The sequence below is a fragment of the Rhamphochromis longiceps genome, linkage group LG20, assembly GCF_057381845.1.
Source record: "Rhamphochromis longiceps isolate RC_006_pf linkage group LG20, R_longiceps_female_GT1.1, whole genome shotgun sequence".
NCBI classification, from domain to species: Eukaryota; Metazoa; Chordata; class Actinopteri; order Cichliformes; family Cichlidae; genus Rhamphochromis; species Rhamphochromis longiceps.
This window is the reverse complement of record NC_140576.1, coordinates 12,247,867-12,259,997: the sequence shown is the minus strand read 5'-3', so window position 1 is coordinate 12,259,997 and position 12,131 is coordinate 12,247,867. Positions and strand designations below refer to the sequence as shown.

Sequence of the window (12,131 nt, the reverse complement as noted above, 5' to 3'; positions counted from 1 at the left end):
CTGCTGATGTGTGTTTGTGTGTGTCTGAGAGAGAGAGAGAGAAACTGTGTGTGTTTGTTAAATCGAACCTCCTTTGACTATTTGCGTCCTTTCACAAAGCTCATTTTATGTTATATGTCCGCAGGATTATCTGCTTTCACTTAATGAGTGTTGGAAAGCTAGTGTAAGAGTGTACCTCTCAGTTTGGAAAGGTGTGTGTGTGTGTGCACATCCAATAAGCCTGTTCACTTATTTATCCGTGCTGTCAGCTTGCCCCATGAGAGCCTTACTCGCACAACAGTAACCTGCAGAGAGGAGAGGGTGAGTGAGGAGGAAAAGCACAAGGAAGCAGGGAAGGAGGGGAAGAAGGAGGTGTGAATTGAGTGGAAGGGAATTTCACCACTCCCTGCCAGACACTGAGGCTCAGTTCCAGCTGTCCTGTCTACCAACACCCCACCTCCAACCTCCCCCCTTCTCCCTGTTGGTGCCTGTATGCTTCGAGCAGTGGACTCAAAGGCTTTCTCAGCTCTGGCTTTTAGCAGAGTGGAGATAATGGGAGGCACTTTTGGCTCTTTGCAGCAGCTCCATATAACCAATAGTGCGCTTTCAGTCCAATTAAAGAAAGCTTCTTCGTGTGTGAGGAAGACATAGAGGTCCATCTGTGACACACCATCCACTTCATACTCAACAAATGCAGTTTACTGAATATAGATTCAAACTGTAAGTCTATTTATGAAATGCTATTTTAACTGCAGCTAAACATTTCATACAGTTCCACCTGTGGCAAAACACAAAGGTATTATAGAGATATTATCACAGGGACTTCTTTATGTTACATTATGCTGAAATGCTCTCCTTGCCTTAGGCTTTGCTTATATGTGAAGGAGAGTCCTACTATGACTAAATTGGTCTCCCAGTGAAGTAAAGTTGACTTCGATGACACGTGGAAGGAAGTTATTCTGGTGTACACTGGTTTTATTGCCACTGCATATTGGCTTTCCAGCAGCTACAACACATTACAGAACTGTTCAGTAATGCCATTAAGCCTCTGTCGTATTTTGTGTCCAGTGAACAAATGTTGCTGTGCTACATTGCTAATTTCAAATGGTAAACATGATAAAAGTAGCAGCTAATAATGTACATATTGTCCTTGGGATCCTTTTAATATACAGTGGGGAAATAATTATTTGCTAAATTTATACATTTGCTAACTTACAAAGAAATGAACACTGGTGGTTTAATTTTAATTAACAGAATATCAACAAAAAATCTAGAAAAACACATTACATAAAAGTTATATATTGATTTACATGTAATTGAGTGAAGTACATATTTGATCTCCTAGACCCAGCCAGAATTTTGGCAACTAATGATGTCCATCAGGTGTCCAAGTAACACACAGATTACAATTAGTCAATCAATTACTGAATCATTTTCGTCCATTTCACCGTAGGTAACACCAAAGAGCTGTCAAAGGACAACTGCAACAAGACTGTAGACATGCTTAAGGCTAGAATAGGGTATAAGACAGTCAGCAAGATGCTTGGTAAAAAGGTGATGGCTTATTTGGAAACTGAAGAAATATTAAAGAACCATCAATTGCCCACAGTCTGGCGCTCCATGCAAGTTTGTTAAAGATCTGAAGGCATTTAGGGCCATGGTCACCAAGAACACCATTAGTGGCGCACTACACCGTATTGGGTTAAAATCTTGCAGCACCCACGAAGTTCCTCTGCTCAATAAGGCACATGTACAGGCCCATCTTAAGTTTGTCAGGGAACATGTTGCACTCATCTCCAAGAAACTAAATGGGAAGACTTGGGTGCTATGGTCAAATAAAGCCAAAATCTGGCTCTTTTGGCATCAACTCGACCCACCAACTGCAAGTGTACCATCCCCACAGTCAAGCATGGAGGTGGAAGTGTTATGGTTTGGGGCCATTTTCTGCTAATTCACAGCACCATGGGATGGGTTTTACAGCTTGACAGTGGCCCAGAACATACTGCAGAGCAATAAAGAAGTGGCTAAAGGTCATGAAGTGGCCGAGTCAGTCTCCAGACTTCAGTCCTATAGAAAATCTGTGAAGAAAGCTGAAGCTTCAGGCTGTAAAGCTCTAGCCAAGAAACCTAAACAATTAGGAGGGTTTCTATAAAAATGAGTGGGCCAAAATGCGAGCTGTGAGATGTGACCAAACCTGGTGTCTTACTGCTGTGCTTGCTAACAAGAGTGTCTCCAGGAAGTAGTAAGTCATATTTTGCTTTTGGATCAAATATGTATTGCAGTCAATGAAGTCCAAATCAGTGCATAAAATTTATGTAAAATGTTTTTTTTTCCTGATTTTTATTGATATTCTGTGTAGATGTACATCCTCACAGAGCCACTACCATGGCTAATGAAACACTTATTTGCTCTAAATGCCAAGAAAATGCATTTGCAATGCTTCTTTCATAGCTCTTCTTCCTATTAACTTTGTTTTTTTGTTGGAATATTAAGTTTTATTATCATCATTGGCTTAACTTTTGGAGAAATGAGTCCAATCATATCAATCGAATATTTCATCAAGTGACAGAGAGCTAAATGTAGTAGCAGTTCTGCATTTCTTCCAGGTTTGGTTACATGCTATAATTTAGAAAATGTCTCATCTGCCACTGTCCCTCCTACACACTTGTCACTGTAGATGTTTGCTTGTTTTCACAGAGGCAGTAGAGGCCAATAAAGGCTGATACCACTGTGCACTGTTGGTACTGCTGTAATTGTGGTTTTCAAAATGATTTTTTCAAAACGCATTTATTTTCAAATGTAGGAATCAACCTGTGGGAGATGGGCAAAATCTCACTTTTAGCTTTGGGAAATAATTCTTCAGTGGGACTTGCAATGCAAATCGACATGGTTTTAAAAAAACCACTGCTGCAAGCAAAAACAAGCATTATGTGTTTACTAGTGACACGTTCCTTCAGAGATTTCTGAAAGATTTGCAAACTAAACTGTAAGCAAAAATGTCTTAATTTCATCCTGCTGGCAGAATCCTGCTGTCGTTTTGAAGAAAAACAGTATGAAGTGTTTATTTGTGTAAATGTCTTGTTGATGTGGACTATTTTTGTTACAGAAATAGAAGCCCTTAGGATTGAAATGATTGATAAGCCTTTTTGGGGTCTTTTCGAGAATCCTTCCTCCACACACGCCCGCCCCCCCCCCGCCCCCCATATCTCTCCGAGTCAGGCCCAACACGGATAGCGTACGTTTTGCTGTAAACCTTGGGTGCCGCATTTTAGCTCGTGCAGCTGTCGACTTCTATCGAGGGTGCATTAGAGAGGGTAGGGAGATTAGATATAGAGTGCTGATATCTCTCCTGTTTCTCTCCCGCTATGTCTCCTCTTCGCTGCCACTGCCTGGCCCAGGAGAATAGACTGGTAGAAGCAGCTTTTGTAGAAGCAGAGAAAGAAGGATGCGCCCTGTTGTGATTTCTGCAGGCCTGTTTCTTTCATTTCGCCTTTTCTCCTCCCTCTGACTTCATCAGTTGTTTTTCTGCCTTCTTCTTTGAAACTTAGTCTTTCCATACCTGCAATGCTGCAGAAAGCACTATGCATAACAAAATAAAAGACACAGCTATCCTTTACGTTATGGGAGAGAAAAAAAGGGTGTTTCTTGGCTGCTTGTTAGTCTGAGCACTGAGTGTTTTGTTGGATTGTTGAAATCGTGGCTTTATCTTCACACCTCGTGCACACAGTTTTCTATTGGGAACTGTTATAGATTCACCTTGGAGATGACTTTATTTATTGTTCTGTCTTTCAGGCTGAGAAACACATACATCAGATTCAATGACTGATTGATTGGGGAGGCACTTTTAATTGCTGTGTTTTTATACACTGTAATGGAAACAGGGGGACTGAGGCTTTCAGCAAAAGCATGCATGCTTTTGGACTGGGCGGGGAAACGGTACCCACTCGAACACAGAGAGAACATGTAAACTCCACAACAAAAGGTCTTTGATTTGAACCCAAGTCCTTCTTCCTGTGAGGCAACAGTGCTAATCACCACGCCATACTGCTCGCTTGAGTTTATTTGTATTGATTTTTGATTTGTTGATCCAAATATTTCAGTGCAGCTGCAGAATAGCATCGTATGAATAGTGTAGAGTCATTCACGCCCCCCAGGGCATAAATTGCAACTGAATATGATACATTCAAAGTTTTCATGTCGGTGATATCTTTGTGGATTTTCATGAATGCTATGAAATCTGGTGCAAATATTCCCGGTACAGCATGAATCATATCAGGGTGCATCTGACCCAGTGGTGGTTCCTGTGTTGTAGCTAATCTTGCGCGTCCATCTGTTGTGTTTGGTGAATAAATAAAGCTGTGCAGTGAATGGCTGGATAGTGTTGTAGCTTGAAAATGTGTATTTTTAAAATATTTTTTGGGGGGGATCTCTAATGCAAACAAGATACGTTAAACACTTGTGTTGCACACACAGCTTTTAATGTTTAACATGGTAATCTATGGTAATTTATTATCAAATGAATTATTTAAAGTTGAATCTTAGATGACATCCTGCACTTGTTGCGAGATGACTGGTGTGAAATTCAAGACTGGGATGCCAAATCCATCCCGTTAGAAATAGGTTTAACACCACGAGAAGCTGTTCAGAATTATACTTTATTCAAACTGCATTTTAAACGTCATTGTTCTAAATGATTGCAGATCACACTATAACAAAGCAAAAGCTTGCAACATGTATAGATATAAAGTATGCACATACCCCAGTATACCCAAAACATACATATACATTTCTATACCTCAAGTTTCTGTAGCATTAGACTCTGTATGGAGCCCGTTGTAAACACCAAGCGACGGCTCATAAACACAGTGGCATTTACTCATCGCTGCTTAAACCTTCTTATCATCCATCACTGTTTTATGGCTAGTTAGCTCAGCTCCTGCTGCAACTGACCACACACAAGCCACGAGGCATTTTCATCGAGGCTTGTAAAAATCATTACACACCTGACTGTGATGTGTCCTTTGAAATAACTCACATAAGCCGAAATAGTGATGCTACTTGGTGTGAACACTTACGTTTTATGTTTTTACAGCTGTATTCTCTTTTTTTTTCAGTGTGAACAGGAAGTGATATGTGCTAATTGATGATAGCTGATTAGTATTGCAGGTTGCAGACTTGACAAATAGCACGATGGGTAGGACTGAGTGCCTTTCCATGAGTATTCAAAACGCTGGAAAAGTTTGCTTCTTTTCAAAAATAGTCTGTTTTTAATAAAACTTCACCTCTCAATTCCCCTAGCCCCAAACTATTCCACATTCATTATGCTGAGGAAACACTTTATTTCATTCTCTTGTTTGGACTGCTGATGAAAGTTGTGAAGCATTGTAGACTTATGAATAGGCAATAGGCACAGCAAATTTAAAATGTGCCTTTCTGCAGTGAATTCATTTGTGGTTTCTCATTAGTGAATCTTCAAAAAAAAGAGACACAGAGAGAGGGGGGAAAAAAACTCTAACATCTTCCAAGGAGACAAAACAATCTCGTGGATTCTGCTTGCTCAGGCTGGCTGGTTTGTCTTCGGCTATGCTCAGGCTTAAAGCTTCCGGCAGGTTCTCTGTGTAACTGATGGCAGCTGTTTACCACCGAACTGTTTAGAAGCTCATTATTAGAGCGTGAAGCTTGTTATGAGGCCATGTGAGAGACTCGTTACTCGCTAATTATTTCTGAGGAGCTGCCTGGCAAGCTGTGATGGAAGTAAAAAGAGAGAGAAGCAGAGAGACATAGTGTTGCAGAGGGGTCAAATGAGTGAGGCTTTCTTACTGTTTGTTTTAATCCACTGGGAATTTCAGTTCACTAGAGTGTACATGAATTTAAGCTTAATCTGTATGTTTGCCATGTGCTTGTTTTACGTGGTAGATTTAATTTTAAAAGGGTGAATGGGATCATTTTGAGGGGTCAAAAGATGTAGAAAGGAATAAAAAACAAAGATAATTTGGGCTCTTTTCATTTTTAGCTTCTCAGAATTTCACTTTTCGTCAAATTTTCAACACTTCTGACTTTGCAGTACCCTTGTGTAAGTTGCACGATCTGATATCGTCGTGTTGGTGTTGTTCCCAGATCAGCATAGTAAATGTTGTTCCAGGATCAACATTGGAAGTGACCAATCAGAATGTTGTGACGTCATACTTTTGCGACTTCGGGAAAAACCGCCGTAAAACAAAAAACTGTACTTAAGCTGCGAGAAACTGCCTCTGTCCGCCGATCAACGGACCCTAACCCTAACCCTTTAATAAACGCTAAGAATTGATATTGTCCTTGCAACATTGGAATTTCATAAATGCACGAATGGCTTGGTGCGCCAAAGAATAACGTCACAACAATGTGATTGGTCACTTGCAATGTTGATCCTGGAACAACATTTACTATGTTGTTCCAGGAACAACATAGTAAATGTTGTTCCAGGATCAACACCAACACGACGATATCAGATCATCCATGTAAGTTGGGGTGAGTCAGTCTAACATACTCTTGATTGAACCATTTATAGCAGGGGTGTCCAACTCCAGGCCTTGAGAACCGGTGTCCTACAGGTTTTAGATGTGTCCTTGATCCAACACAGCTGATTCAAATGACTAAATGACCTTTTCAACATGTCTTGAAGTTCTCCAGAGGCCTGGTAATGAACTAATCATTTGATTAGTTCTAAAACCTGCAGAACACCGGCTCTTGAGGCCTGGAGTTCCCTACCCCTGATTTATAGTAATGTGATGATGATATTCCCGTAGACAAAGTTTTAAAGTTACATGTGCAATTTTGGGCATCATCTGGCCCATCAAAACAAATGTTTCCCTCCTCCTTTGTGCATTTTAAAGGGTTTTAGAAGTTTTTTTTCTTGCATGTCCCCTTCTCTCAGACTATCTATCTACATCCCTGTTGTCAACCTCACATTCATTTGTGCATATTCCTACTGTATACACACCAGTGTTGGTCAAGTTACTTGAAAAAAGTAATTAATAACTAATTACTGATTACTTTTTCCCAAAACGTAATCCCATTACTTTGCTGATTACTTATTTTCAAAAATAATTAGTTACTTAGTTACTTTTTAAAAACATGATACACAACCTAAATAGGTAATAAAGCAGTAGACCTTTCAGCCCAGTTCTACTTTTTCATATAAAATGTAATCAAATGAAAAAAAAAGTCCCTTTTTAAAACTTGTTTTATTAGTTTTAATGTTTTAACTTCATGCACATCGCATTAAGCAAATATTAAATTATATGCAACAGTCTTTGATTTGAAGAAATTTGTTTAGCGTTTAAAGCTATTTTCTGCATATTCCAGCATATAAAATAAAGTATTTTTTTTCTTTGGACACTCCCTCTTTCAAATAGATGCAAGTAAAACACGGCAGAAAATAAATGAAATCAAAGACTCAGCAGCACTGAGTCCTGTCGCTCTTAAATCTATTTTTACCTGTTTAGCAGAAGCGGAGCAGTCGGTGGTTTGCCCGGTGCTGCAGCGGTCATGTCAGTGGGGGGATACGGGAGTTTCTCTGTGAATTTCACATTCCCGTGGCAGTGTGCTAGGTACTTGCTCAGAAGTTTAGATTGTTTTTTTGCTGTAAAAATACATTTTCTTCCCACTCAGTGTACAGCGGACTCTAATGTTTTTGTCATTTTTTACGGAATCAAACTCAAAGTAAGGTCAGTACTTCCACGTTTTAAACGCTGCATGGTAGTACTCTTTCCCACACTCTATATATTATCCATTGTTGATCTGCACACGTTTGTTACCACGAACGTCGCTCGCGCTTACGTCATTGTCATGAGACGCTCTCACAAAGACAATCGCGGTTTAGTAACGCAGTAACACAGCGTGGTTAGTAACAGTAATCTTTTCTGCAATAGTAATCCCTTACATTACTCATTACTTAAAAAAGTCTTAATGATTTTTGTATTTTTTTTTTAAAATAACAAACAAATAAAGATGTGACTGAAGTGTTGCATTACCTGGGATTAAAACAGATTAACGCCATTTTTGCATTGTTCTGTGAATCCCAGTTTTGCAGGGGTGGTTGAATCAGAGTATAGACCTGCAGAATTCATCCTGCTACTTCTATGAGCACATTATCAATAAACACAAGTGATCTGATTCCACTGGCAGAACTGCTGAACTGACCACTCCTAAAAATGTTTGTTGTTTCTCTGATTGGTTTAACTTTTCAACCTATTGCTGCTGGCCTCTTTCATTTGCAGTCAAAATGTGCATTTGAAGTATTTTCTATTTCTTAAATGTGCTTAATTTGTTATGGAATAACAAGGGAACAGGCCTCACCTGCCCATAAAGCTTCATGAATAAAATGATTGTAATACTTAATAAGTTCATGATTTAAATTAAAGCTGAAAGTCTGCCATTCAAACACATATTGATTCATGTCAAATCCACTGTGATGGTATATGCAAGCAGAATTGCGAAAATTGTGCTTAAGTACTTAGGGACCTAACTGTTAAGTAACACTTCTCTATTATACACTTTACTGGAATACTGTAAGAAATGTATTAGATCAGCGATCCCCAACCCCCGGGCCTCAGACCGCTACCGGTCCGTGAGTCGTTTGGTACCGGGCCGCGAGAGTTGAGGCTCAGGTGTGAAATGTATGGTTTTCAGGGTTTTTATCGGTTTTCAGCGTTATTTTGTTATCGTTTTTATCGTTTACTCGGTTTTCCTTGGTCTTTTCACGTGTGTTATGAATAAATTTTCTTGTTTTTCGGTACCGGTACTAGTTTTATTTTGTTGTATTTATCCGCGACACCTTAAAGGCCAGTCCGTGAAAATATTGTCGGGCATAAACCGGTCCGTGGCGCAAAAAAGGTTGGGGACCGCTGTATTAGATGACGTCCCACAAATTGTTGTTTGTAGGATTTTCCTGTAGATTACAGTTGGTAAAATAACAGTTTCATGCTGGAAAATACTCTGCTTACAGTGCAAGCAGTGGATAGATTGTTTTTCAAGAATGGATATAAATAAACCCAGTGGGGATTTAAGTTGTCACAGCGGCAGAAAATATAGTGCAGATAAAAAATACAACAAATAGACATACAGATAAAGATACAGATAAAGAGGTAAATAGGCCAACTTTATCTTTATGGGATGTGTATTTTTACCTCATTAGTCTCCATCTTCACTGAGTCCATGAGACAATCATTTATAACTGACTTGAAGCTGGTTGTGCCTCTCAGGGTTCCCAATGAAGAGAAGAGAAATCATACAGCACCTTACAGGCTGCATGTTTTTATGGATAGCAGAGAAGACAGAAATAGCTCCAGCTCAAGTCCTGAATTTCTCATTGTTCCAAACGGAGGCGCTGAGCAAGACAAGCGATGCAGTCCAGAGCAAAATAAGCCATCTTCGGGATGAGGAACCTGATTCCTGTGGCTGTTTTATTGTCGTTATTATTAATGGAGATAAAACAAGGAAGCTGGAGAGTTGATTTTTCTATAAATTCTGCAGAAAGAAAGGTTGCTTCTAAATCTGGTGTATCTGGTACATGTTATGTGAAAAGAAGATTGAGGTGATATCCGAATGACTGGATTAAATCAAACCGTTCTAGATAGTAAATGCCACAGCTAGCTGATCCCGTTACCAATGACAATACAGGGCATTTCAGTATATTGTTATTCATGTTTCTCGTACTACATCGAAGTGAGCCTCTTCACTCGCCTGCTGTTGCTCTCAGACATGCGGTGAAACAAGAGATGCTTTAAGCGCATTCGTCTCACACTGCTTTGTAATACAAGGGCTTAGTTGTTATTCTGAACTCTCTGCTCTCATTGTGTTTTTGTGAAGAAATAATCGCTCAGTGATGATGTGGTAATAATTTCTTGTGCCGACGTGCCACCTTTTGTTGTGTTGAATTACAGGAAAAAGATGACTTGTCCTTGGTGTTCTGGCTGAACCCTCTGGCTCAGGAAGCCATGTTCTCCTTTTAACCTTTTTCATTTGATTAAGAGGGAAAACAGTGTTTGACCTGCGCTGTGGGGAGGCAGGCCGGCAGCTGGGATTTAGGCCAAAACAGCAGGAAACTGATCTCAAATGGAGGAGCTGGCAAAGCCAAGGGTGGTGAAGGTCCACACACACAGAGACAATACACATGTGTGCATTGTGTGCCACTGCGGTTGTGCAGTGTTGCTGTACATAGAATACAGACACAATAGATTTTGGACATAAGAGCATGCAACACAAAATTCCATATGCACGCACATCCCAGGACTGGTGTGTATTACAGATCGTTTCATTTTCACCTCTTTTACCTCATTGTTTTGGTTTATGTTGACACAGTTCTCAGTGTAAACAAATGACAGAAAGACAACATCAACAAGAAAGTCAAATACTTTCTGCTAATATGGGCTGTTGGAAACCAAGCTAGAGCCAAAAGCAGAATGTATATAACTGTATATTTATCAGTTCTTCCACCTTGTCTAGCCTCTGGTCATTTAATTTTTTACCTTGCTACAGTAATGTGTAAGGTGTGTACAGGTAAAGGGTAAACTTCCAAACAAAAAGGAAACACATAGATTGGAACCCATAGAACAGCGATTTAATCATTTTAAATCATTTTTGTTTAATGGAAATTTTGACTTACTGGAGGCACCTTGTAACAGGTATTACAACCTTATCCTTCACATCAAAAGAAAAACATATGCAAAATATGAAGCCTGTTTTACTGTACTATTTGCTAAAGTATCTTTCAGTCTACAGCTAAGCATAAAGCATCCACTGCGCAAAAATGAATAGCACTGTGATGTTTAATTTCATCCATTTAACCAGCAGATTAAAGCACCACTAAAACTAGCAACTACAAATAGATTCACATTTGGATGTGTATGCATCCATTGGGGATTATTAACTAAGTTACTGTTGTAATGAAAATGTAATTCTATATTTGCAGAAATGTAGCTGGGCAACACAGCAATGTAACCCTTCTTTTTCTGTGTGTAACGGAAGATGCACATACATCAGTTTAATTACCATTTTAATAGGCTGTGAGCCACATTACATTGTAACCACTTGCTTAACTGTTATGAAGCCATTTCAAGATGCTGAAAAGCTCTTGAGAGCACTGTACGCGGCACGATGCACCACCAGCCATCTCGCACACTGAGCAGCATTGACATTCAGAGGCTGATGCTGCCAGCTGCCCGATCATGATGGATTCAGATCGTGAGCAGAAAAGGCACAGAGAGGCTCAGTGTTGCCAAAGCCCTTATGTATTAAAAAAAAAACTCGACTGTTGCACCAATGCGTTGTGGAAGCTATGAGGAGTGAGAGAGGGTTACACAAGGCTGCGGGCGAAATGCACAGAAGCAAATGCATGACGGGTCTCTCAATATCCTTGTTAGGCAGCTGTAAAATAACATATGAGCCCTTGGAAAGTGATTTTTTTTTCTTTTTTCTTTTTGAGGCGTGGAGAAGAGGAGAAGTGAACAGCAAAAAGTTTTACCCGTTTACTCTGCTTGGATTTAAATATGACTGCTCTTGAATTCACAGTCACTCCAGGTGTAGTCCTTAGAGCTTGTCAGAGTTGTTGTTTGGTCTCTGTTTTGAGACAAAGATCATGAATAAATAAATTTAAGAATGATTAAAATTTAGGTCTTCACTTCACTTGTATCTCTTTAAAGTGCGTTACTGTGCTGTAAATTGTGAATTTCTTTGCTGTGGTTATTAGATTTATGCCTGCTGTGGTATGTTTACCCTCCAAATCTCCGACGATAATTGGAGCAAAGAATATGTGCAGCTACACGGTTCCCCATTCGCAAGCCTTAGACACAGAGCTTTTAAAAAGGTTAGGAATTTATGTATACAAACAGTAACAAATGATAAAAAATAACCATTTTCTAGAGCTAATATCCACTGCTAGATTCAGGAGTCACTTTTTAAACTGTGCACTGTAGGTCAAGATCTGAGTCTGTGCAGTTGTGGAGCCTATACCTGCTGCTGGTTGGTTGTTAAAGCCTCCCAAATTTATGCGCTGTCGGCTTATCTCGTTTTCTATTTCTGTAGGTTTACTAGAAAAGATGTGAATGCATTAATGAGTTTTGTAGAGTACCAGTAACAGAGCTAAACTTAGTATCAAAAGTCAAGTAGCAAAT

General features: G+C 39.6%; 1 protein-coding gene across 3 annotated transcripts in view; it reads left to right on the top strand.

The window, feature by feature from the left end:
- LOC146645036 (V-set and transmembrane domain-containing protein 2-like protein) overlaps positions 1–12,131 on the top strand; it is a 52,752-nt gene that overhangs the window by 28,714 nt on the left and 11,907 nt on the right. The window contains exon 1 of one of the 3 annotated variants that reach the window (XM_085393614.1): positions 2,087–2,221. The exons of the other annotated variants lie outside the window; for them this stretch is intronic. The gene's annotated coding sequence lies outside the window, so the exon portion shown is untranslated. Of the gene's footprint in view, positions 1–2,086; positions 2,222–12,131 lie in introns of those variants that run through there. 3 annotated transcript variants of the gene reach the window in all.